General features: G+C 35.9%; 1 protein-coding gene across 1 annotated transcript in view; it reads left to right on the forward strand.

Annotated features, from left to right (window-relative positions):
* Positions 1–25,508, forward strand: part of CWC27 (CWC27 spliceosome associated cyclophilin) — a 182,848-nt gene that overhangs the window by 60,966 nt on the left and 96,374 nt on the right. The gene's annotated exons all lie outside the window — the stretch shown is intronic.

The raw sequence follows: 25,508 nt of genomic DNA on the forward strand, positions 1-25,508 counted from the left end.
TCGCCCAACAGGGCAACAGTACTGTTTGTAACATTTCTCCAATGTTCGTTCCTAAATCTGTTATAATGTGATGTAAAGCCTTGGTTGCTTTTCAGTACTTTTAAATTTGTTTGCAGAAGGTGGAGCCCAGAAAATGTGCCCATCACTGAATGCTCTAAGTTTAGCTGAGGAAAAGCAAGGCTGCTGTAATGTTTCTATTCTAAAAAAGTTGTATTTATCTGAGTTACAGGACTGGTTTACATAAATGAGAAAAACTAAGATTTTCCATACACCAGGAAAAGTTTCAGAAGGATGGCTTTTGTGCTTGCCACTTCATACCCACCAAATGTTACAAACAAATACTCATGTCTGCAGCAGGGCATTTGTGGGGTGTGTGTAATTGCGGTTCACAAGCCATTTGAGCTCAAGACTCTTCAGGTACAAATGAGAAACCCTCAGAAAATCAGCTCTCCTTCTCCATTTCTGGAGTGAGGTTTAGTTTTTAAGGTTTATAAATTTATTTTTTGCATAAAAGTAGATATATCAGAGGCTCACTTTATTTCCAGAAAGGAATTCTAGTGTGAAATGACACTATTGTAATCTTTATCATATGTAACTACATTTTTTGGTTTTGGAGACTGGGCTTTAAAAATGTTAAAATCTTCAATAGCTTACTTTATGTTAGTTAACTTTTAAGAAGAACTTTTGCACCCTGGTAAGTTTTTAATGTGACTCCATTGCTTATGTTGGCTACTGAAGTGCCAAATTTGGTTTCAGAATTCATAAAAATATTCTAATTAGTTACTTTTTCATAAGGAAACAAGAAAAGGTTTCAGCAAAGTTGTGTTTAACATCTAGCATTAGTTTTATGTCATACTATATAGCAAAATGGCTTGTTCTTAAGCCAACAAGAAAGAAATCCAGGCTTAATGAAATCTGTTTTACTACTCTTTTTTCCATTTTGGACATTAACAACAAACAAAACAAAAATTGCTTATAGGAATCTTTCTTATTTAGAATTTTACAAATTTACAACTTATTCATTTAGTGTGTAATTTTGCTGTACATGTTCCAAAATATGAAATCTGAAGTAGTTAGTTATTCCTGGTTCTAGAAAGCCATTTCCTTTTGAAGTATTTTTGAAGTTGAAAACTTTGAATAGTATTTCCTTTGGAAGGGATTTTCAACCTTTTCTCTCTTTTGAGGTATCATTTCTAAGACGTTGAAATATCTCTTAAAAAGCACCTTCCTAGGGGCACCTCCATGGTTCAGTCAGTTAAGCGTCTGCCTTCAGGCTCAGGTCATGGTCTCAGAGTCCCTAGGATTAAGCCCCTATTCAGGCTTCCTGCTTGGTGGAGAGTCTGCTTCTTCCTCTCCTTCTGCCTCTGCCCCCCACCCCCGCTCTTGCTCTCTCTCTCTCTCTCTCTCTCGCTCACTCTCTCAAATAAATAAATAAATAAATAAAATCTTAAAAAAACAAAAAACTTTTAACAGTACATTTTTCCTAGAGATTCTTGAATTATCTACATTTTGTGTCCTGATGAAAAGTTCTCCTTACTTAAGATTCTCTTCAGTTAATCAAATGAACATTCTCACCATCCGTATTGATCACATATCTGATTTATTCCTGAGTAATTAGCATTACTTAAAGTGATTAGATTGCCTTTGCCGTGTTAGTTTTTCTTTAAGTCAAGTACAGTGTTTTGGGTGGGTTATTGACAGAAGGATTGACAGGAGGAAAACACACACGTATTCATAATACACATATGTGCTTTTTAACTTTAGTTCCCAATGTCCTTAACCACAGATCCAGTATCGGATCAGAAGTAAAGCCAGAGCAGAAGCAGATACAGCACATCTTAGCATATCTTCTCTTCACCCTCATGACCCCTATTAGGGATCAGCAGTTGTTAACAAAAATATACATGCAAGATAGGGTACCTGAACCAGGAAGTTCAGTTCTGGCCTTAAAAGTTCACTACCCTTTTATGTTTACTATTCTAAGAGAACTAGCAGTCTGTGGGCTATTCCATTTTCATCACTATTCCAGAAGAACTTGAACTAACAATCTCCGGGCTTCCTTTTAAGGGAATATTTATAATTACCAGACCTTCCTGGTTCTTGAACCAAACTCTGTGTCAGCAAGGACACTTTCTCATCCAGAGGGAGAAAGCAGAGTTAATACCCAGGTATCCTCTGCCTTTTAACTTACAAGAGTTCTGGAAAGCCCATTTCCCCATAAGTATTAAAGCTGAAACTTATAACTTTGAATCTTGCAAAGCATCAAAGAAAAGGAGCAGAAGTATGGTAATCTAAATTGACCAAATTTGTAAAATCACTTGTGTTTGGATTTAGAATGATTTTTATACTCAGGTTTGATTGTGGCCCTATATGCTTAGGGTATTTATGAAAAATAATGAATCATGCTATGAAAACCTGACTCAAGATGGACTGAGAAGCCATCTGGTCTATCTCTTCTTCGATAGGAAAACAATCTTTCTTTCTTTCTTTCTTTCTTTATCATTATGGTCATTTTATTTTTATTTATTTATTTTTTTATTATGTTAGTCACCATACAGTATATCATTAGTTTGTGATGCAGTGTTCCATGATTCATGAAAACAATCTTTCAAAACAATGCAAAGTTGGACCATAAAAGAAAAAAGCTATTTCTCTATTCACAAAAGTTCTGATACCAAATGTGAGGATTTTCTACAAGTCATTCTCTGTGGATACCAACTAGGTGTTCTACAATTGAACTCAATTCTGATATTTAGTACCCAGAATTAGCACACACCCCACAGCTTTCATACATAATTACTTCCTAACTTCTGTCCCTTGCCCCATTTCATACTTTCTTATACTGTAGGCTTTTTTACCCTCAAGTCCCACAAGACTACCCTCCACTTCAGATGCCAATCAAAAATGCTAGGTTCCCAGGTTACTTCTCGGAACTTCTGTCTGACGTGGCTACAACTCTGGGATTCCCACACCCCCTTCTCAGGTTCAATAATTGCCATAACAGCTCACAGAACTCAGGAAAACACTTTTGTTTACTGGTTTATTATAAAGGATTTTATAAAGGATGTAGATGAACAGCCAGATGAAGAGATACGTAGCCTAAGATTTGGAACAGTCCCAGCACAGGAGCTTCTTTCCCCATGAAGTTTAGGGTGTACTGCCTGCCCTTCCAGCATTTGGATACTTTGGACAACTCAGTTCTCCACAATCCTTAGTTGAGGGATCTTCACGGAGGCTTCCTTACATAGGCATGATTAATTATTAACTCATTCTCCAGCCCCTCTCTTCTCCCTGGAGGATATAAGAGTGGGGCTGAAAGTGGTCTTTCTAATGACCAGCCCCCATCCAGAAGCTTTCCAGTTAGCCCACCAAGAGTTGCCTTCTTAGAACAAAAGATGCTTCTATCATCCAGGAAATTCCAAAGAATTTAGGAGCTCTGCGTAAAACACTTCTATCACTCCCATTACTCAGGAAATTATAAGTGTTTTAAGGCTTCTCTGTCAGGAACCAGGGACAGAAACTGAATTTTTTTTTCTTATGCCAGAGACTTTTTTGGTAAGTTTAATACAGTCATCTTTGTGAATTCCTAACTTCTGTGCCTACATGTACTAAGTGCTCAAGAAATACTTGTATCTGTTCAGTACTTTCACTAGGCTCCTAAATGTATTAGGTGCACAGCAGTTGGAGATGTGAGGATGATCATTTCTTAACATATCTGTTGAGAAGAAACATTCATTCAGTATTCATCCCCTGTACAGGGAATTATGGTGGCCTCTGTGAAGATTCCAAAATGAAGAAGGTGAGGGTAAAAAAGTAATAGGAAGTTTGGAATGGGGTGAGGACAGAAGTTGGGGAATAAGTATGTATGATACAGGCAGTGTTAAAGGAATTCAAGTTGACTTTTGTGAACAAGGAAAGCTTAGTAGAGTAGGTAGTGTTTAAGCCTTACACCTTAGTAAGATAAAGACAGAAGGATGCTCTTCCTTTTTGGAGGGGATTTGAGAAAGTACCTGGAAGCAGGAAAGAATGGGGTCTGGTGAGAAATCTGGGAGAGGCCCAGCTATCGCTATCGGCAAATACTGGGAAAAGAAGTGTGGAGATCCTGAGGTGTACTGTTTCAGCTTTCTTCAGAGATCTATTCAAGTTGCTGCGTACTACATTAGTAAGATGGATGACAGTGATGGAAGACTAGAAGCAAAAAAATCAGTTAGGAATCTGGGCAGTTATACAAGGGAGAGATTAACGTGCTTGACAAGAATGCAGAAAAGAGAAGATGGGGGTGGGGAGAAGTTGGTTGCAAAAGAAGGAAGGACAGCTAGACATGGAACCTGATTGAGTGCCCAAAGAAGAAGGAATCAAAGAGAATTCCTGACACTTCTTAAAAGGGCGTGGCAGCTGCCTGTGCAAGGTCACGTGTGGCCAGAACTGCAGATAATAAACTCTTAACCCTAATCTCTAAGGGCAAATGAGCGCCCTGCCAGTGACACAGCTCCTCCAGCGTGCGCTCTCCAGGGCCGAATCTCTGCTAGTCTGTTTGAGAGTCAGTGTGGTGGAAACAAGTGTGCAAAGCTGAGAATTGAGCTCTGCGGGAGCAGAAGCCAGGCAGGAGAGGGATGCACTTGCGTGAGCAGTGACCTCAAAGGATAATAAATGTGAAGACGAAGGCTTCCCTAGGACTGATGGAGAAGGAGTTGACAGGAAAGGGAATTCATTGTTGTTCTTGTGTGTGTTTTGAACTTTTCCTTTCCGTTAAAAAAAAAAAAAGTAATATGTAGTCTTTCAGTACATTTTAGAAAACAGCAGGTAAAAAAAAGAAAAAAAATAGTTTACACCATCTATATAGAGCTGTTAATATTTGAGCATAATTTCTACAAGTCTTTCTATGAAGCGGGTTTTTTCAGCTGAAGGTAACAGTATGCACCAAATAAAAGCAAAAGAGAGCTACTATGATTGCTTGTCACTATCTGTAAACAGCAAGTAGATAGAAGTCAAGTCTCGAAAGGGCTTATGCATTGTTGGGAAGTTGTTGAAAGTTTTAAGCATGGGCAGGGCCATAATCAGATTTACATCTTAGAATGGTTCCTTTGGCAAGAGAAACAAAAGATAAAATGAATTTATGGGACTTCATCAAGATTAAAAGTTTCTGCACAGCCAAGGAAACAGTCAGAAAAACTAAGAGGCAGCCCACGGAATGGGAGAATATATTTGCAAATGACACTACAGATAAAGGACTGGTATCCAAGATCTACAAAGAACTTCTCAAACTCAATACACGAGAAACAAATAAACAAATCAAAAAATGGGCAGAAGATATGAACAGACACTTTTCCAATGAACACATACAAATGGCTAACAGACACATGAAAAAATGTTCAAAATCATTAGCCATCAAGGAAATTCAAATCAAAACCACACTGAGATACCACCTTACACCAGTTAGAATGGCAAAAATAGACAAGGCAAGAAACAACAATTGTTGGAGAGGATGTGGAGAAAGGGGATCCCTCCTACATTGTTGGTGGGAATGCAAGTTGGTACAGCCACTCTGGAAAACCGTGTGGAGGTCCCTTAAAAAGTTCAAAATTGAGCTACCCTATGATCCAGCCATTGCACTACTGGGTATTTACCCCAAAGATACAGACGTAGTGAAGAGAAGGGCCATATGCACCCCAATGTTCATAGCAGCAATGTCCACAATAGCTAAATCGTGGAAGGAGCCGAGATGCCCTTCAACAGATGACTGGATTAAGAAGTTGTGGTCCATATATACAATGGAATATTACTCAGCTATCAGAAAGAACGAGTTCTCAACATTTGCTACAACATGGACAGCACTGGAGGAGATAATGCTAAGTGAAATAAGTCAAGCAGAGAAAGACAACTATCATATGATTTCTCTCATCTATGGAACATAAGAACTAGGATGATCGGTAGGGGAAGGAAGGGATAAAGAAAGGGGGGTAATCAGAAAGGGGAATGAAACATTAGAGACTATGGACTATGAGAAACAAACTGAGGACTTCAGAGGGGAGGGGGGTGGGGGAATGGGATAGACCGGTGATGGGTAGTAAGGAGGGCACGTATTGCATGGTGCACTGGGTGTTATACACAACTAATGAATCATCGAGCCTTACATCGGAAACCGGGGATGTACTGTATGGTGACTAACATAATATAATAAAAAATCATTTAAAAAAAAAATAAAATAAAATAAACAGAAAAAAAAAAGAGAGAAAAGAGAAAAAGAATAGGAGAAAACATTTTAAACTGTACAAATCCAGGAAATAAAAACACATATTAGACGAGAAAAAAAAAAAAAAGAATGGTTCCTTTGGCCATCGTGTAGACAATATATTAGGTGGCTCAAGGCTTGATGCCTGGAAACCAATTCTGAAACTATTCCAATAGCCCAGGTCATAAAGGGCTAACCAAGGCATTGGGAATGGGAAGTAAAAAAGGAATTTGAAAGTTTTATAGGGAAGAATTGAGAGGGTTCGGATTGATCCACTGTGGATGTGGAAAAGCATGCTATACTTAGTACTGTCTCTATTACATCCCCTCACTTTAAAACTGCCTAAATTAGATGTCCCACGGGAACTTCAAATTCAACATGTCCAAAACAGAAATTATCACCATTCTTACCAAAATTACTCCCCATCTTAGATTCCTTCTCTCAGTGACTATTCTCACCCACCCGTTTCTACTTGCCCAAACGAGAAATTGGAAAATCAGCCTATTTGGAAATCCGTTATTTCTGTAATGTCTACCTCTATATCTGGTCAGTCACCAAATCCTACCAAATCTTCCACTTAAATCTTGAAAATCTGTCTCTTTACATCTTCATTGCCACTGTATTTGCCAAGTTCTACTTTTTATTTTTGACTTAGAATAGGGGTTGGCAGACTACAGCCTACAAACCAAATCCGTCCTGCCACCTGTTTTTTCGAATCTCTTGTTTTTGAAAGTCTTAGCAGAACATAGACACACTCATTTGTTTACATTTTGTCTTTTGCTGCTTTTATACCATAGTGGCAGAGTTAAGTAGTTGTGACTGTGACCCTGTGGTCTACAAAACCTAAAATATTTACTGTTTGGCCCTTTACAGAAATATTGCTGACCCTTGGCTTATACTATTGAAATATAACTGGTTTCCCTTCTTTCCGTCCACAATCTGGCCTTTACTGTGTTGATGGAGTGATTTTCCTAAAACATGTTCTATTCCTGTCTACTCCCCCCCCCCACCCCAACTTTGCTCACATTTTTTTAATGGCTCCCGACAGCCAGGAGAACTGGGAGAATTAAATCTACAACTCGTTAGCACAGCACATGATGAGTTCTAATACAGTTTTCAAATTCCAGTTTTTCCTCAAAATACCTTTGCCAGTAAACCCTAGATGTCAATCTTAAAGTCCTTTGTAATGGTTTACTTTAAAGAGATTATTTACATGAGAACAATACCATTAATGTTAATGTTAGAATGTTTAGTCTTTTAATATCTTGAATAGGGATTCTGTGAAGAGTCTATATTTTTATGAGATGATATTTCTTGGAAAACCCTAGTTAATTGATTGTCAGTTGTATATGTCAGTAAAAAGGAAGAAAGTAAATATTATTGCCAGACATTAGCTTTACTTGTGCAGCAAGAATTCTGAGGAGTGCTAAGATTTTAACACGTCTGCTGTTTTCATGTATTTTGTGATTCTGAGTAGATCACTATTATATATCAGGAAACTCAGAGATAAGGAATTCCAAATTCACCATGGAAAAATTAAAGATAGCTCTTTATGCAAGAAAGAATAGAATCCAAGTTTTGCTACATATATGACAAAGTATTCATTTCAGCGTCTCATTTCTAATTAACTCAGAGGGTTTTGGTTTTGTTTTGATTTGTTTTTTTAAGTTGTTACATTTCATTTGCAATTTTAGTCTCAAACAGACTCCATTAATGAGAGAATTCCCAGGAGAGACTGGCAATATGCAGAAATAAGTCTTCTTTTCACCCTCCATCCAAATAAAACTTAAATCTATATAAATGTTTTGGTTAATCTGCATATAAAAGAAAGAATCTGAGAGAATAAAAGAACCTTGTTTTCTAGGTTGAAAATGAAAGGAATTGAGGTGTTTTGATTTGAGGAAGTCACAGATGCTTAAAAAAAGAAATTACTTGCCTCTCTCTTTCTGAACATTAACAGAATTTTTTATAGTACTGGAAAATAAAAGTGGAAATGTAGTTGTACCCAGTCAGATAATTATATAGATTTTTCTTTTTTTAAATAAAAATATATTGGAAAATTTTTGAAAAATATCAAACTTACTTATATGATTTCATTTAAACACTAAAAAAAAGATACAGAATAAAAAGCCTGCTCATTTCAACTCAAGATTTATTGAACACTTATTAAGTGCAAGGCACTGCATGCTCATTTATTCTATACTTTGCTGAAAATTTAATCACATTTATCTTACTTATTTTCTTTTCCCTTTTCAGGTAAATTCTAGCCCTTTTAGAGCTAATAAAAAATTTCACTTAAGTACTTGAAACCAAACTTTTCAAGAAAGTTTACCAACAATTATTTCAAGTGTATGACATAGCCTATCACTATAACTTAGAGAGCATAGCCTATTGGTATAATTTTAAAAACATGATATTTTACCTAAATTACTTTTACTTCCTGAAATAAATTTCACTAGTACCAAAACACAAGAGATTTCCGTAGAGATTAAAACATAAATAATTGGTTAGAGTTTATAGTTAGTGTGGTCATGTTTAAACTTTTGCTATAAATGCTTGGCGACTTCAATATTAAAGGTATAATAATTAGCACTTCTTGGCCTTTTGAAAAAGAGATTTATTGTTGTTGTCATACTTGAAAAAATGATTTGAGAATAAGTAAGAGAGCAGAATGTTTTAACTCCTTAGTAATTATTGCAGAAGAATGCTTTAACTAGTATTTTTGATAGCACTGAGTTAAAGCAACATTCTCAGAGACTTTGGTGTTTGCAACTAGAAGATATATATCCTTCTCTGAACTTGTTGGCATAATAGTCAGGTGGTTTGTAAATGTTTCACCTTATATAGATGGTGTTGATATAGAGCAGGGCTCCATTAGTTCTGTGTTTAAAATGAAGAGGTTTCAATTTACTGCTTCTTTGAAAGTAATATAAGAAATGTGTAAGGTATAGTTTTGCTGTATTTATGAATCAAAACCAAGTGCTATTAGGCTTAAACAAGTAGATCATCTTCTTTTGACCTTACAGAGATAAATGTTTATTGAATAATGACCAAAGCAAGCCTCCACAGTGAGCAGTTAGGGATACTCTGGTAACACTGTACCTACTTAAGTAATGCCCCTTTCATGAACATTTCATAAATAACATTTGGTTGATTACAAAAGGATTCTTCAGAAAGCTTTTTCAGGTTCTCCTGTTTAGTTACTAGGGCAAGAAAGATAAGGGTATGGAATTATGAATAACTATCAGACTGAACACATGGGAGTAACCTTTTTTATTCAGACATATTCCCTTACCCTTGCTTTTATAGGAGAAAAATCTTTCCCGATTTAATGCAGTACTGTTTTAGGCTTCCAACGGATAAGCAAAGAAAAAAAATGGCTGTTTGTAAGAAATCCATAAAATGAACAAGTCAAATGTAAATTCAACTAGCAGGAGGAAGTTTGGCTTAGGGGGAATTATTAACATCAACATCCTTTTTAGTCGAAAAGCTTACAGATTATTCTTTTGGATGCATATTTTGTGTTTTTTTTTAAGATGATTTCAATCTCCAACATTAAGGATTTTTTTTTAAGCAGATATTTAACAATCTCTTAAAAAAGCAAAAAAGCGTCCTTTGGTGGGCCAGTTACATCACTACGCTCACCACCTAATTTCTATATTTACGGGAACACAACTGACTTAGTCTAACTGTTTCAGTTTTTTAAAATGTTAATATATTTATGGGTTCTTTTTTTAAAGATTTTACTTATTTATTTGACACATAGAAAGAGAGATAGTGAGAGAGAGAGCACAAGCAGGGGGAGCGGCAGGCAGAGGGAGATGGAGAAGCAGGCTCCCCACTGAACAATGAGCGCAACATGGGGCTCAATCCCAGGACCCTAGGATCATGACCTGAGCCAAAAGCAGATGCTTAACTGACTGAGCCACCCAGGTGCCCCAATATATTTATGTTTTAATTACAACTTTTGTAGAGTATATTTTGAAAAGTATATGCAAATGAGTTTTCCTGATTAGAAGAAATATTATAAAGCATATACTCTAAAACTGATAGAGTTAGCTCTTAAAATTTTCTCAAAACTATTTCCTATATTTATATTTTGAGACCTGTTATGCTACTTTCATATTTGTCTTACAGAAATTTACTCTATACATGAAAGGTTACTATATTTCAGTCCAACTTTTAATAGTTTAGTTTTTCAGCAAGGTTTCATCTTTGTTTTTAGTGGTGCCATTTGGGGTAAGAAATTTCTGAGTTTCTCTTATTGCTCTAGTTGCAAAAGTAATTCCTTGAAGAACTTAGAGCCTTGGATCATTCAGGGATATCTTGTTCATCAGAAGAAAAGATCATTTTAAGTCCTTGGTAGTCTTAAGGAGTAGAAATTGTTTGAGTTAAAGATAAGCATTTGAAGGAATCTTTGGAAGCAGTAGAAACTGACTTACTCTTAGTTGTCATTTCACATATGGCTGTATGAGAAGCCTGTAAAGAATAGTTATATTTTCATAGCAGAGAGAAAAGTGTCAATTGACAATACATTTTCCATTCCATTCTCTCTGAGAAGGTACCAGATTAGAGATGTTTTAAGTTCTTGCTTGATTTAAGGTTTGAGTAAGTTAACATCTGGGCAATATATTGTTCTAAAGAATAAAGTCTAGGCAGCACCATTTATTACCAGTTTAAATTTCAGTATTCAGTTCATTCACCACTGCCTAATAAAGACTGGACTTCCTTTTTCACCACATTTACTCACTGACTAGTGTTCTACCACTGTTCAAAAAAAGACAGACAAAGACAAATGCCTATGTGTGGGCAGGATATGCTCAGTCGGGAATTCACCTGATGGCTATCAGGTTTAAGAAATCTAGCAATACAAAGCCTATAAAAGTGGAACCGCTAACAGGGTCCCACTGTTGGGTAATTTGAGAATCACACCCACAGAGGACCTGTTAGCAGCTTTTGGCAACCTTGGTATATTGAGTGCTTGTTCCATGTCAGTACCCAATTTGTTGACTTTGAAAAAAGGATTCAAGATAATAACACATTTGCATAAATAAGGTAGCATTGTTAAAATACTAGAAGTCAGGGAATCGTTCAAAATGGCCTTAATAAGTCATTAAAAACAACAACAACAACTACTTAAAAATGGAAGGCCATTTAGTTAGGTCAGATATATCAGAATAATGGAAGAAACCCTGGATAGGAAGTCAGTGACAGATGTAGGTTTCCTATTGAAAACTCATCTTGGGCCTCATTATGGGTTTCTTTTTGGGATTTAATAAATTATTATTAGAATTGTGATTGTACTTTACATCCTTTTTGTATCAGTTTCACTTTAAAGGGGGATCAAGGACTTCCACAAAATTAAAAAATTCTGCATATCAAAAGATATCACACACAAAAAATGAGTAGATGGCCAAAGATTTGGAAAACACATTTGCATCATGTAAATTTGGTAAAAACTTGTATCTAAAATCTTACCATTCAAAAATAAGAAGACAGTTTTTAAGATGGGGTAGAGACTCAAACAGACATTTCATAGGAAGCCAGATGGGTGGCCAATAGGCACATGAAAAAATGTTCAACATCATATTGAGGAAAACATAAATTAAACTACTATGAGATAACACCCACTAGACTGGCTAAAATTAAAAAAAAAAAAAAAAAAGACTGAGAAAACCTATCTTTAGCAAGGACACAGCACACCAGAACTGTTAAACACCAATGTCTGGTAGGAGTATAAAATATGACAAGAAATTCAGCAGTTTTTTTTATAGATTTAAGCATATACGTATCCCATGTCCCATCATGCATGGGTATTTATCATGCCCAGGTATTTATCAAAGAGAAATGAGAGATTTATTCACAAAAAGACTTGTATATATGTGTTCATAACAGTTATATTCGTAAAGTCAAAAACTAGAAGCAACTCAGATTTACATCAACAGGATAACGATAAACAAACTATGTATAGTCATATGATAGAATATTAGTCGGCAGTAAAAAGAAACTACTGATACATACTGTAGTTATTTCTACAAACCTCAGAAAATGCTGTGCTGAATGAAAGAAGTCTGGCAACAAAAAGAATATACTGTATGATTCCATTTATGTGAATTTTCGGAACATATAAAACTAATAGATGGTGGCAGAAAAGATAACAGTGGTTGTGGGCAAGGGGTGGGGAGGTGGCAAGAATGACAGAGATTATGTGCAAACGTGTACAAGGCAACTTTCTGGGATGAGGAAAACATTCTAGGGAGTGGGTGACACAGGTGTTATACATCTGTGGAAACTCATTGAACTATATACACTTAAGATATAGTGTGTTACATTGCATCTAAATGATATGCCAAAGAAAAGAAAATTGTTAAATAGATAAGACCCGATTAGATTTCAGAGTGGTCTTGCACACATCACTGGTGTGATAGAAAATAGACCTATTAGGAATGGTAAAGTTACTCAGAGTGTTTTGATCATATTTTTTAAAAGAAAATAGACTAATCATATAAAAGTTTGAGGAAGGTACTGTGTGTACAACCATTAAAAAGGCAACATCTAAAGCAGTTCTAAAAACATAAAAAAGGCGGGGGCAACATCTAGAAGCAGAACCAGATGATTTCTTAAGATTCTTTCCTATTAGGATTCTATTATTATTATTGTAAGTGCTTAGTATGTCTCAGGGACTATACGGAGTCCTTTATGTTGATTTTTCTCATTCTTATGGAGACCTTCTACAGAGGTATGCAAGTTTAAAATGTGATTATTAATTTTGACTACAGTATCAACATTTATTGTTGGTAAAGTTAAAATATAACAATAATAACAAGTATTTATTTGACACATCTTATGTACACACTCTTCTGTGTTAATTCATTAAACACTCTCACCGTCCCTACAAGGTAATTAGTATTATTAGGAACGTTTTTGAGGAGCCATGGTGGAAAGCCAAAGGGAAAAAAAAAATCAGAGCAAACTTTCAACTCAGGTAGTCTCACTTCAGATAACGATGCATTTAACTGCTATGCCATACTTAAGCTACCATTACATTCTTACCCTCAACAGATCACAATTTAACGGCTTTATTCATGTGTTGGTATCTAAATGAATTCAGATGTTATTAGTGCAAGACTTAAAATATCTGATACTAGATTTTAAGATATATTTAAACCTTCAACATGAATGAAACGCAAAAGTCATTAACATTTATAGAAAATAAAGCATCACAAATCTACATCTGTCTAAATAGAGCTTTTGCTTGCCCAGGATGTTGGGATGAGTGCCTACACCACCCCGTGAACTGCCCTGCATGTGATCTCAAAGCACACCACCATTGTGTGAGAGAAGTGCCAGCCCAGCATCCAGATTTTCAGGCTAGATTTTCAGTTGTTATCTTTGGTTGGTCTGTTTTGTGATGGGTACCTGTCTCTGGATCTCATGGGGATGCTTTGGTTTTTAATGTTGTTAATATAACAGCATCCATCTTTCTGGCTTAAAATTTTTCATAGATTTTTTTGAGTGTGTATTTTACATATATAACAATATACTTTGAACTGTTGTAATGGAAACACTTGTATTGCCTCTTAACTTGAAATACTTTGACCCAACTCTGTGGGCACCATTTGAAATGACTAATAATAGTGAATAAGGAATAATGCAGAGGATCATAGGGAAAAGGAGAGAAAACTAAAAGGGAAGAAATCAGAGAGGGAGAAAAACCATGAGAGACTTTTGACTGGAAAACAAACTGAGGGTTGTGGAAAGTGAGCTGGGTGGGGGAATGGGGTGGCTGGATGATGGGCATTAAGGAGGGCATGTGATGTGATGAGCACTGGGTGTTATATGCAACCGATCACTGAACATTATATCAAAAACTCATGGTGTATGTTGATGAATTGAATTTATTTATTTATTTATTTATTTATTTATTTATTTATTTATTTATTTTTAAAGATTTTATTTATTTATTTATTTGACACAGAGACAGCCAGTGAGAGAGAGACAAGCAGGGGGAGTGGGAGAGGAAGAAGCAGGCTTTCAGCAGAGGAGCCTGATGTGGGGCTCAATCCCAGAATGCCGGGATCACGCCCTGAGCCGAAGGCAGACGCTTAACGACTGAGCCACCCAGGCGCCCCTGATGAATTGAATTTAAATTAAAAAAAAAAAAACTTAGTGACTAAAACAAACTTGTAATTGTGTGGATCAGGAAGTCAGACAGGGTACAAAGAGGGTGGTTCATTTTGCTCTACTGTATCTGGGGCCTTAGTTGGAGTTGCTCAATTGGCTAGGGACTAAATGAGATAGTAGGCATGGATGTGCTTATTTTATTGGCACAGTACTTGGAACATTTTGGGACCAGAGAAAAAAGATAAAAGTAACTATGTGCCATCCTAATCATATTATTTGTTGATTATAATTTTTTAAATAAAAAATAAAGGAAAATTTTAGCTTATTGACAAAATTAAGGACAAATATTGAATCTTGTGACATATCTCATATTGGTTTAATGAAAAGCAAAGGGATGCACAGCCAGATGTGCATCTTATTCTATAAAATGGTAGCTTTTATTCATGAAGCATGAATCAAGCCTAAATCAAGAACTCACATAAATATAAATAAAGCATCTTTTCCATTTGGATTGAACTAGTTTGAATTTCACATTAGCTAAATTAAAAATATGTTTTTATTAGGTGCAAGTAGTTTCCAAAGTGCTTTTCCTGGCTCATATCTTGTCCTTACTTTCTTGAAGGGCTGGTCTAGCACAGTTCAGGCAAAATTTTTGGTCCTGTTTGTCTGCCAGGTGGTAACAGAGTAGGAAACCCACAGAAAAGTTAAGTCCTACACAGACTCACAGAAAAGAGAAACTGGCCTTTTCTACTGCAGTACTCTAGGGATGAGTCCGTTTTTGCATCCCATCACTAATGCCTCTAAGGATGCAACTTGTTTTCAGCTAAATGCCAGACAGAGTTCTAGAAGTGGAAACTGTGTAGCTTAATTTAGAGCACATCTTTAGCCACAATGCAGGTGAAAGTTTTTAGAAAAGTCAGGAAACACAAACTGATGGCTCCTTTGGTGGCTTAGTGCCTATTGTATCCACAGTATTCTTATACTGCATTGTGTGGTTTGTGCAGCTAGAAAGGAAAGAAAATTAGTTATTTTTTTTTCCTCCTTTAATTTGAAGCATTATTGTTTACTGCTGAAAAACTGTAAAACCTTTCCTCTTCTATCCTGTCTTGTTTCCTTACTTCTTTGCCAATCTCTTGCCCCCATGGCGCCCTTAGGATAGAAAAGCTTTAAAAAAATGTGAAAGTTTATATTCCTTCTCCAAAACATCCTTACTGGCCTAGAGCCATGGAACAGAAGCATACATCAGGTAGGCTTCAAATGTTTAGTTGTGAGAGGTTCAATCATATTTGAGCAAAATGTTTTTGTAGTGACCTAGGCTTGTAGTTTTATCAAATTCATAAAGCGAGTTTATTTATCCATAGTGATGGATAATTAAATCCTGATGGAGATTTTAAGAAACATTGTTTAAAGACTCAATACTATCATTGGCGTAATAGACTTATTAGTACAAATTGGTGTATTCCTTATGTTAAATTTCGTTTGTCTTGCAAATAGATAAATCTAAACATTGTGTAAGCATTCAGATATGCCACATGCTATCTCCTGTGCTTGACTTAATATATGCTACTAAAACACTCTAAAATATTTAAGACTATGCAGTGAGACCATTGTGGAAATCAAAAATCAGTAAAAATCATGCATTAGGTGTCCTGGTTGTCAGAGTATTTTTAATTGATTAAGTTTAACTTTTTAGTTTTAATTTTTTTTTTAAAGAAGAGTACATAAGGAATAATAGTTGTAATACCTACCACTAATATTTGGAGGGAATCATTTCAAATATTCCCCCTAAAAAAAGAAACTTTTCTTTTTCTAAACAGAAATAGGTTAATCTTTATAATCAGAATTTAAAGTTTATAAAATCATTGTCACATGGCATTGTACTCTACAGAGCTAATCACTGTTTTCATTTTGGTAAACCTCCTTTCAAATCTTTTTCTTTCTTTCTTTTTTTTTTTTAGGTTTATTTATTTATTTATTTAACTTATCCTACACCCAATTTGGGGCTCGAACTCATGACCCTGAGACCAAGAATCGTATGGCTCTTCTGACTGAGTCAGCCAGGCGCTCCTATTTTTGTTTTTGTGTGTAGGCATGCACACGTTCATAAACATACAACTCTATATAAATTAAATACTGCTTTGTCTTTATTATATAATCTGTATTATGTAGTGTAATTATTTTAAATAGACATTTCCCATTACAAGCAGTGTTGTAATAATAGCCAGCACATTTGCATCTGTCCAGGTACTTGAACACTTTTGGCTCCTTACAATGCATGCCTAGAATTGCTGTATTAAAGTGTTCATATACTTAGCATTGATACATTTTGCCAGTGCTTAAGAGAAACGAATTATTTTTTTAGTGTTAGTGTACTATTTGACATATTTACTGAGTGCTGAATACTGCTTATTTGTCAGATTCTGTGCTAGTAATTTGGGTTATTAAAGTAAAATGACTTGGTTTTTTTGGACTAGTGGGCAGTACAAAGAAGTAACAGGCAGTTAAAATATGGTATTGTAAGTGCGACAGTAAGGATGAACATAGGGAACTTGTGTACCAATATCGGAGTTCAGAAGTCTCTGCAGAGAACGTGGCATGGAAGCTGAGATCTGAAGGATAAATGTGAGTTCTGAGTAGAAGGGAAGTGGAAGAGAGAAGTGTAAAACCTTACGGTCCTCTAGCTGAATGCCAGAAAAACTTCTGCCTTACTTTCTTCCCTTATTTAATCCATACCATGTACTCTACTTAAAATCATTTCTTCACATTTTCATACTTTTACATAATATTGAAGTCATTTTGATGTAAGTAAAACAAACTTAGCAAAGCAAGACTACTGTGGCAAATGGGAAATCTTTAATAAATAATTTACATAACGCTTATTTGTCACTAAGTTTGACCTTCACAAAAATTACCTCATCATTTTTCGGTATACACTATTTTATCTGTTGCAATTTTCTTAGTGGCTTTTATTCTCTGTATTATGTTTGAAATTTCTTCTCATAAAAGTTCCCTACCTTAGCCTCCACAGGTCTCTCTGATGGTCCCCAGGATTAGTATTCTGATACCATTTCTCCCTCAGTTTATGCCTATATTTATTTAGACTGTACTACATATTGAATCACAGTGTTAGATATTGTGATAAATGTAGTTCATTAAATTTTTTTTCTAAATGACTTTAGTTTTTTTGTAAAAATGATGCCTACATATAAAAAATTAAGGGAGTATATCAGAGCAAGTAGAAAATAGGAAACCCGAAACAACACACCTACATCCAGAAATAACTATTAACAGAAGCGAATATTACACCAGACACCTCTTAAACGCAGGACTAGGGGAAAAAGAGATGGTGGTAAATAATTAACCCATTTATTTATTTATTTATTTATTTATTTATTTATTTATTAATAAAGCTTTTATTTATTTATTTGACAGAGAGAGATAGCCAGCGAGAGAGGGAACACAAGCAGGGGGAGTAGGAGAGGAAGAAGCAGGCTCCCAGCGTAGGAGCCTGATGTGGGGCTTAATCCCAGGACCCCGGGATCACGCCCTGAGCCGAAGGCAGATACTTAATGACTGAGCCACCCAGGCGCCCCAATAATAAATCCATTTAAATATAAAACTAAGACCATACAACTGTGAAAATTCTACGTATAAATGCTATGAACATAGACAGTGTAAAAACAATAATATAACTAAGCCAAATTAGAAAATGGAGGAAGAAAAAAATATTAAGCATAGTAACTTCCTCAACCTTTAGGGCAGGAAGTGAATCAGTACAGCCTGAAATGTCATTGAAAAAAAAAGAAAACCTCCAATCTCTTAATATTTTTATAACATTTTTTCGTAAAATGGAAGAATTTCTTAGGAAATCTCTTGATACAAACATAAAATTTAGAAAGTTTTTTAGTCTTTTTTTAATGTTAAAGTCAAGTAAAATAAAAATATGTTCTTTTTTAATAAAATTATTTAACCTTGCTTTTTCCTCCCTTCTTGGATCACTACCAGATGTGAGGAAACAGGGCAAACTTCTGCCTCCAGTATGGGAAAGACAGGCAGGTGACCGCAGGGAGTTGCAGCTCACCTGAGCACAAGGAGAAACTGCCATGAGAACTGTGTGGGATGAGAAACCTGGACTACAGTTGATGAATTGCTGGAGGCTCTGTGTGGACAAATCTGAGAGTTAAAAACTCCAGGGTGACACAGTCATAGGGAGGTTTCCCATAACCTTGTGAGATTTACCTCTCAGAGTTCGACTAGGTTCTTAGAGTAAATATAACAAAAAAATCCCCTAGTGCCTCCAACAGAGGAAGGGTAAAAGGAACCATTTTGAAGTATAACAGAATACGGTCTTCCTCTTGCTTAACTTTAGAGAAAACTAGTTAATTAGAGCCTAAGCTGCTGGGCAATTATCAGAACCTCTTACCTGAGGGAAGGGAACTAGTCAACTTCCTCTAACTCTAGCCCTCCTTATGGGAGAAGTGAAACACCCAACTCCAGTCCCCTCTAACCTTTCATGTGGAGAAGGAAAATATAAACTCTAGTCCACTGTGGCCATTCTGCTCCACCTAATAGAGGACAAAAAACCCCAAAAACACAAACCTGAAAAACACTTGTGAAGTCATAGTCCAGGGGCACAAGATCACTAAAAGACGAATACCTAGTCTTAGTACTATAGGGCATCCCCTCACACATCTCACCACCACATCACTAAAGGTCTATTTACAGCAGTCTTTTTACCTAGTACATCATGACTGGCTACCAGGAAAAAAATTGCAATGCATACCAAAAGGCAAAAGACACAATTTGAAGAGTGGAGCAAGTCTTAGCACCAGATATGGCAAGGATGTTGGAATTATTAGACTGGGAATTTGAAACAACCATCATTAATATGCTGAGAATTCTACTGGATAAAGTAGACCACATGAAAGAACAGACAAGCAATGTAAGCAGAGAGATGAAGACCAAAATGATGAGGAAAGATGAGAAGGAACCAAAAAGAAATCCTATAGATCAAAAACACTGGAAGAGAAGTAAAAACTGCCTTTGAATGGGCTTATTAGTAGACTGGACACAGAAGAAAGAATCTCTGAGCTAGAGGATATATATCAATAGAATCTTTGAAAACCAAAAAGCTAGGAGAACAAAGACTGAACAAAATAGAAAAGAATATCCAGGGACTGTGGAACAATTGCAAAAGATGTAATATGCATATTGGGAAACCTGTACTTTTAATGAGACCTATGATCATACACATTCTTTTGGGCAGTCACATCATGGTGTTGACTCAGATTGTGCTGTCAGCTAAATCCCCTTTGGTCTTTTATATTCTTGCTGCTGCTAGTACTCCTTCTACCACCTGGACCCACCCATTTATCCTACACCTGTAAATGGTTTGTCTTTTGCTTTATGCTCAAGGCAGCATTATAGGCCAGAAAATGGGTAAGAACCTACTGTATAGTACATTAGTAGAAATATATCCCAAGCTTAACTTTGACCTGTTATTTTGCATTCTTGAAATAGTTAAGCTAGGTAGAACTAATCCATAACCATTTTTCTTTAAGCATCCAGCCATTATTTGTTCTTTGCTTTAATGACAATAATGATAGACCTCATTTTATGTTGCATAAATTCATGACTACTTTATTTTCACAATATGTCTGGCTACTTGCCAGAATTTAACTTTAAGTGCTTTATCCTTATATTTTTTAAGGATTTATCCATTTTCTTTATTTGAAGGGGAGAGAGAGAGAGAGCATGTGGGGTTGGGGGAGGGAAGGCAGAGGGAGAGAATCTTCCAGCAGACTCCCTGCCAAGCGTGGAGCCTGGCAGGGGTGATTCCCACGACCCATGGGATCATGACCTGAGCCGAAACCAAGAGCAGGTGCCCTATGCTGATTGTTTAAGATCAGTTTGTTGTGGGGGCGCCTGGGTGGCTCAGTCGTTAAGCGTCTGCCTTTGGCTCAGGGCGTGATCCCAGAGTCCTGGGATTGAGCCCCACATCAGGCTCCTCCGCTGGGAGCCTGCTTCTTCCTCTCCCACTTCCCCTGCCTGTGTTCCTTCTCTCACTGGCTCTCTCTCTCTCTGTCAAATAAATAAATAAAATCTTTAAAAAAAAAAAAAAAAAGATCAATTTGTGGTGGTCTGCATTTTGACTATGATATGTCTACATTTGGATTTTCTTTCTATTTATCTTACTTGAATTCATTGAGCTTCCTGAATCTAAAGACTAATATTTTTCAGCAATTTTGGAAAATTCCCAGACATTATTGTCTTAATTCCTGTTTCTGTTTTCTCTTTCTGCAGTTCCACTTATAATGGACATTCTCACTCTGTCTTCCATTTCTTTTAAGTTCCTATAGTTGTTGATTTTTTTCTCTGTTTTGCATCCTGTGTTGTGTGTGTTTTCAGATATATCTAATTCACTCACTCTCTTTTTTCCAGCTATTCCGTAATTCATTGAGTTGAGCTATTCTATTTACCCCTTTTGAAAATTGTTTTGATTCTTCTTCCAATTATTGATGTAGGTTTTGTATTCAATTTTTATTATCTCCGTATAATAAATATACTTGTTTTATTTTTACAGTCTGAAGTTTTGAGGGTCAGGTTCTATTACTACTTGTTATTCCTCTGGTTCTCACAATGCCTTGTTTCCTTGTATATTATGAAATCTTTTTATTTGGAGTTTTTTTTTTTTTTTAAGAATTCTTTAGAGTCCTTTGAAATCTCACTGAAGATTGCTTCTTTTAGAGAGAATTTGCTTTTTGTTCTAACAGGCACAATAGAGTGTAATAGATCACTGGTGGTTTTAATTAAAAATACTCCCTAGATATCCTGAGAATATTCATTAGCTTAAGAGTCTGCATGGGCCTGAGACAGACAATCTTCTTGGTAGTCTTCAGTAGATGTGTTTACTCTCATTTTTCCTATGAGTAGAGAATCTTTAGATTTATGTGTAGGAGTACTACTTCAGTCCTCATGATTAAAACCCCATGCTAGGGGCGCCTGGGTAGCACAGCGGTTAAGCATCTGCCTTCGGCTCAGGGCGTGATCCCGGCGTTATGGGATCAAGCCCCACATCAGGCTCCTCCACTATGAGCCTGCTTCTTCCTCTCCCACTCCCCCTGCTTGTGTTCCCTCTCTCGCTGGCTGTCTCTCTCTCTGTCAAATAAATAAATAAAATCTTAAAAAAAAAAAAAAAAAACCCACGTTAAAACCCACAGTCCTAGGTTACTGAGACCACTTGACTCAGAGTATCCCAGTAACATTTGCAATGCTTCTTGCTCTGGTTCTTAGCACTCTTCTTGTTTTTCAACCCCCTGGTTTTTAGCAAGCTAAGCTATGTAAAGAGCTAAGTTATAAATTTATAATATATATATTTTAAATGTACTTTATTCAGCTCTCCTAGGTGTTTGAGTGCAAGAGAATTTTCAGGTTTCCTCCTATGTTGCCCTGCTGGAAATGGAAATCTCATGTTTTTCATATTGAGTTAATATCATTTGTAAAGTTGGATTGTGGAATAGACATATGGCTAAAGACCGAATTTCTGCCGCAACTAATTTACTCCACTTGTGTGAAATATTAGCTAAGCCAAGATTTTGCTGTAAAATAACATGTTTGATTCTGCACTTCTTACTGGTGTTTATACAGAATAGCAATATCACCTACTGTTATGGACATTTTATGATTTTGTGCAGGATTCACTGTAAGAATAAAACTTTCTGAGATTTGAAAGAGATCTTACAAGATTAATGGCAATCTACATCAGATGTCTAAACTTTTTATTTAGAAATAAATGTGATCTTTCATATAAAATAAGATTTTAAGTCTAAAGGCTATATGCAGATGCATTTAGACTCCTCCTTCTTTCCAAATTACAGTTTTTCTATTCCTACATATTAGTGTAATAGATTATGAAGGACATGTAGAGCATTATCTCTCGGATTAAACCTTATCTTTTGGTAGATGCTTTCTAAGATCATGTAAACTAAAAATAATGTAGGTTCTCCTTTAGCCTTCCTCATAGAATTTGTTAAGTACTATGTACTTTTCTTTGTTTACTTTATTCTTTACCTTCTCAACTAGATTATAATGAAAGAAAATAAGCAGTTCAGTTCCAAGTGTTTAGTGACCAGAATTAGGATATGGGAATTTTGTAATTTTTAGTTTTTTTAAACTGTTGCATTTTTCATTTTCATAACATGTAGTATTTAATCCAAGCAGTGCATCAAACACAAAAATGTATCAGTAAGCTTTTGAAATCTATGTATTCATGAGAAAAATGAAAGAATTTGCCATTCAGTTACTCAGTTGGTCAGTAACTGAATCTGTAAATAGCAAAAAAAGAAATAGTGTTTGTGGTGGGGGTGAGAAAACTAATGATAATAGAAGCAAATTAATGTTGAGTACATATTCTGAGCATCTTGTTAAGTATGCTAAGCAATTTCCATGGAATTGTATTCATTTCTTATAATCTTAGTATTTTTCACATCTCAAGATGCAGAAACTGAGACTTAGATTTAACCTAGTTGTCTAAGGCCAGACTGCCAGTAATAGGTAAAGCAGAGCTTTAAACATACAGTGGGTTTCCCTGGTTTAATTTGGTTAGATATTTCCTGAATATATGTATATGTTTCCACAATTCATGTATAAACTACAACATATTTTGATACCTTCTGATCCCTGCTAAACCTCCATTCCCTGCTTCAGCTGATGATACCATAAGCCTAAAAATCGTGCCATACATCTATAGTTTTAATGCTTCTGATAGGCTATTATTATGGCTATTTTATGATTTCATCAACAGCCAAGCTGTTGTTTCATTACAAACAGATTCAGTATCTTTGTGATTAAAGCAGCTGACTGAAAACCATGAAGGGTGTACTGTTTGCTTTGCAATCATTTCCATGTGTTACGAATTCTTATCAGACGTTGGGAAATAGCAGGCTTAAGCTAACTATAAGTACTACATCTATGGTCCCAGAAACAGTGATCTGTAATGGACCTATGTTTAGCTGTCAGCTTGCTTAATAAGGTTACTAAACAAATTCATTTATTGTCCACTTCATTTTCATAGATTAAAGTTCTTTTCAAAAGTCAAACACAGGGCACCTGGGTAGCTTAGTTGGTTAAGTGTCTGCCTTTGGCTCAGGTCATGATCTTAATTTAAGGTCCTGGGATCAAGCCCCACATCAGGCTCCGCACCCAGCCAGGAATCTGCTTACGATTCTCTCTACTTTTCCCTTTGCCCCGACCCCTGCTCATGCTTGCTCTCTCTCTCTCTCTCTCTCTCTCTCAAAGAAATAAAATCTTTTTTTAAAAAGGCATCTGGGAAAAAATAAAAACTGACTGAAAATTATGCAAGATAATTGTTGCCATTTTAAATCCTCAGTCTCAAGTTGAAAAGTTGCACGGTTTAAAACATTTATAGTTTAAAACTATAAAGTAATACAGTTTGATAAAAATATATACACACTATAATTATAAAAACTTTCCTGTGTAGTTATTTGTTCATAGTGTCTTCTGTTGTATAAAAAAAAGTTCAGCTTAAAAGTAAGATATTCAAGTCTAAATGTACTGTTAACTCAGTGACTAGTTAGCAAACTAAATGAGAAGCCGCATAAAGAATAAGGAGCCTGTATCATGTTTACAGTTCCATTACTGACTTGGACAAAATTGAAAAAAATCTCCTACTATCTTCACACTTCACCTTCTTGTATCTAAGATGAAATGACTGTATTTGGCATCTCACCATTTCCTTCAATAATGGGTTTTAAGATCCTTAATACAAAGAGGTTGAAATAGAATGATCTGCAGAGTATAATCACTTCTACACCTTTCTCAGAATGTACTTGCGTAATGGTAAAACTGAGGCATAGAAGGAGGATTAATTGCTTGTGGCCATATCATGATGTTGGGTCTAGGTCTTCTGATAAACATGTCTCTGTTTTTACCAAAATGTTTTGTTTAATCTTTGAAATGGACATTGGATTTAAAAAGAAAAAACAACCCATCAATGACATTTGAGTAGATGCCTTTAATAGTGTAGCACTTAGTATCATTTTACCATCAATTTTTACTGAAATGATTAATTTTTAAAGTTTTAATTATTTAAATTGTTTATGTAATTTAACAGTCATGAATTTATTATAGTATATTTGTCATTAAGAAACCCTGCCTTCTAAGCACCTGATAGTGCTCTAACTCTGACTTACTCTTGGTCATTTGCATCAGCCTTGTTATAATATATATGCTGAATACAGCCACAATTTACAGATGAGAAGACTAAGGCTCAGTGAGGTTGGCAACCTTGCCCCAACGCTGTGCTGGGGTACCGCTTTCTGCTTGTTGTACTGAAAGCTGAGGGGGATTTTAGTAGATGGAAATAGGGAGGAAAGATCATTTTAGGTAAAATGGAAATAGCATGAACAAAGGGATGTGTGTACTGAAGCTGAAAGGTTGCCAACATAATTATGTAGGACTGGGGGAGTTATGAACATTAGAGGAGTAGAATTATAGGGTTTGACGTAAGTATAGTAAATGAATGGAAGAAAGGCCAAACCAGAGGCACACAGGCCAGGTGGGTGGACTGTTGTGATAGTGCAGTTGTGAAAATCTGAACAGCTGTCACTGACTACAGGAAGAAAGAGACTTTGTAAAGGAAGGATGTGACCTAATCAGCTATCAAAAGTAAGGGAGTAATGGTAGAAGGTGGGCCTGACAACCAGCATTCTCGTGGTCAAAAATAGGAAAGACAGAAATAAGGTGATGTTTTTTGAGAAGGCAAAATGATCAGTATGACTTTTAAAATGGTAAATTTGATGCATTTGTGGAATATCTAATGAAAGTATCCATCTGGCAATTAGAAATGTGATTTAGTGGAAATATATAAAGAGCGTTAGGCTAACAATCTTGATTTTATACATTGAATGCATTAAGATAGGCGGAATTGAAGTCCTGAATGTGGATGAAATCTAAAGAGAAAGAGAGACGGTTGAAGAGGCTACTGAGAAGCCCCTAAATTTGAGGAGCAGGGGTCAAAGAGTAAAACCCAATGGAAACAGAGACACAATATTAGAAATGTAGATGTGGCATGACACTATGTCTGAGATTGCAAAAGGTCACAGGTAAGGTGGTCAAGAAAGATTCTAATGAA

Source organism: Ursus arctos, unplaced genomic scaffold (genome assembly GCF_023065955.2).
Source record: "Ursus arctos isolate Adak ecotype North America unplaced genomic scaffold, UrsArc2.0 scaffold_5, whole genome shotgun sequence".
NCBI classification, from domain to species: domain Eukaryota; kingdom Metazoa; phylum Chordata; class Mammalia; order Carnivora; family Ursidae; genus Ursus; species Ursus arctos.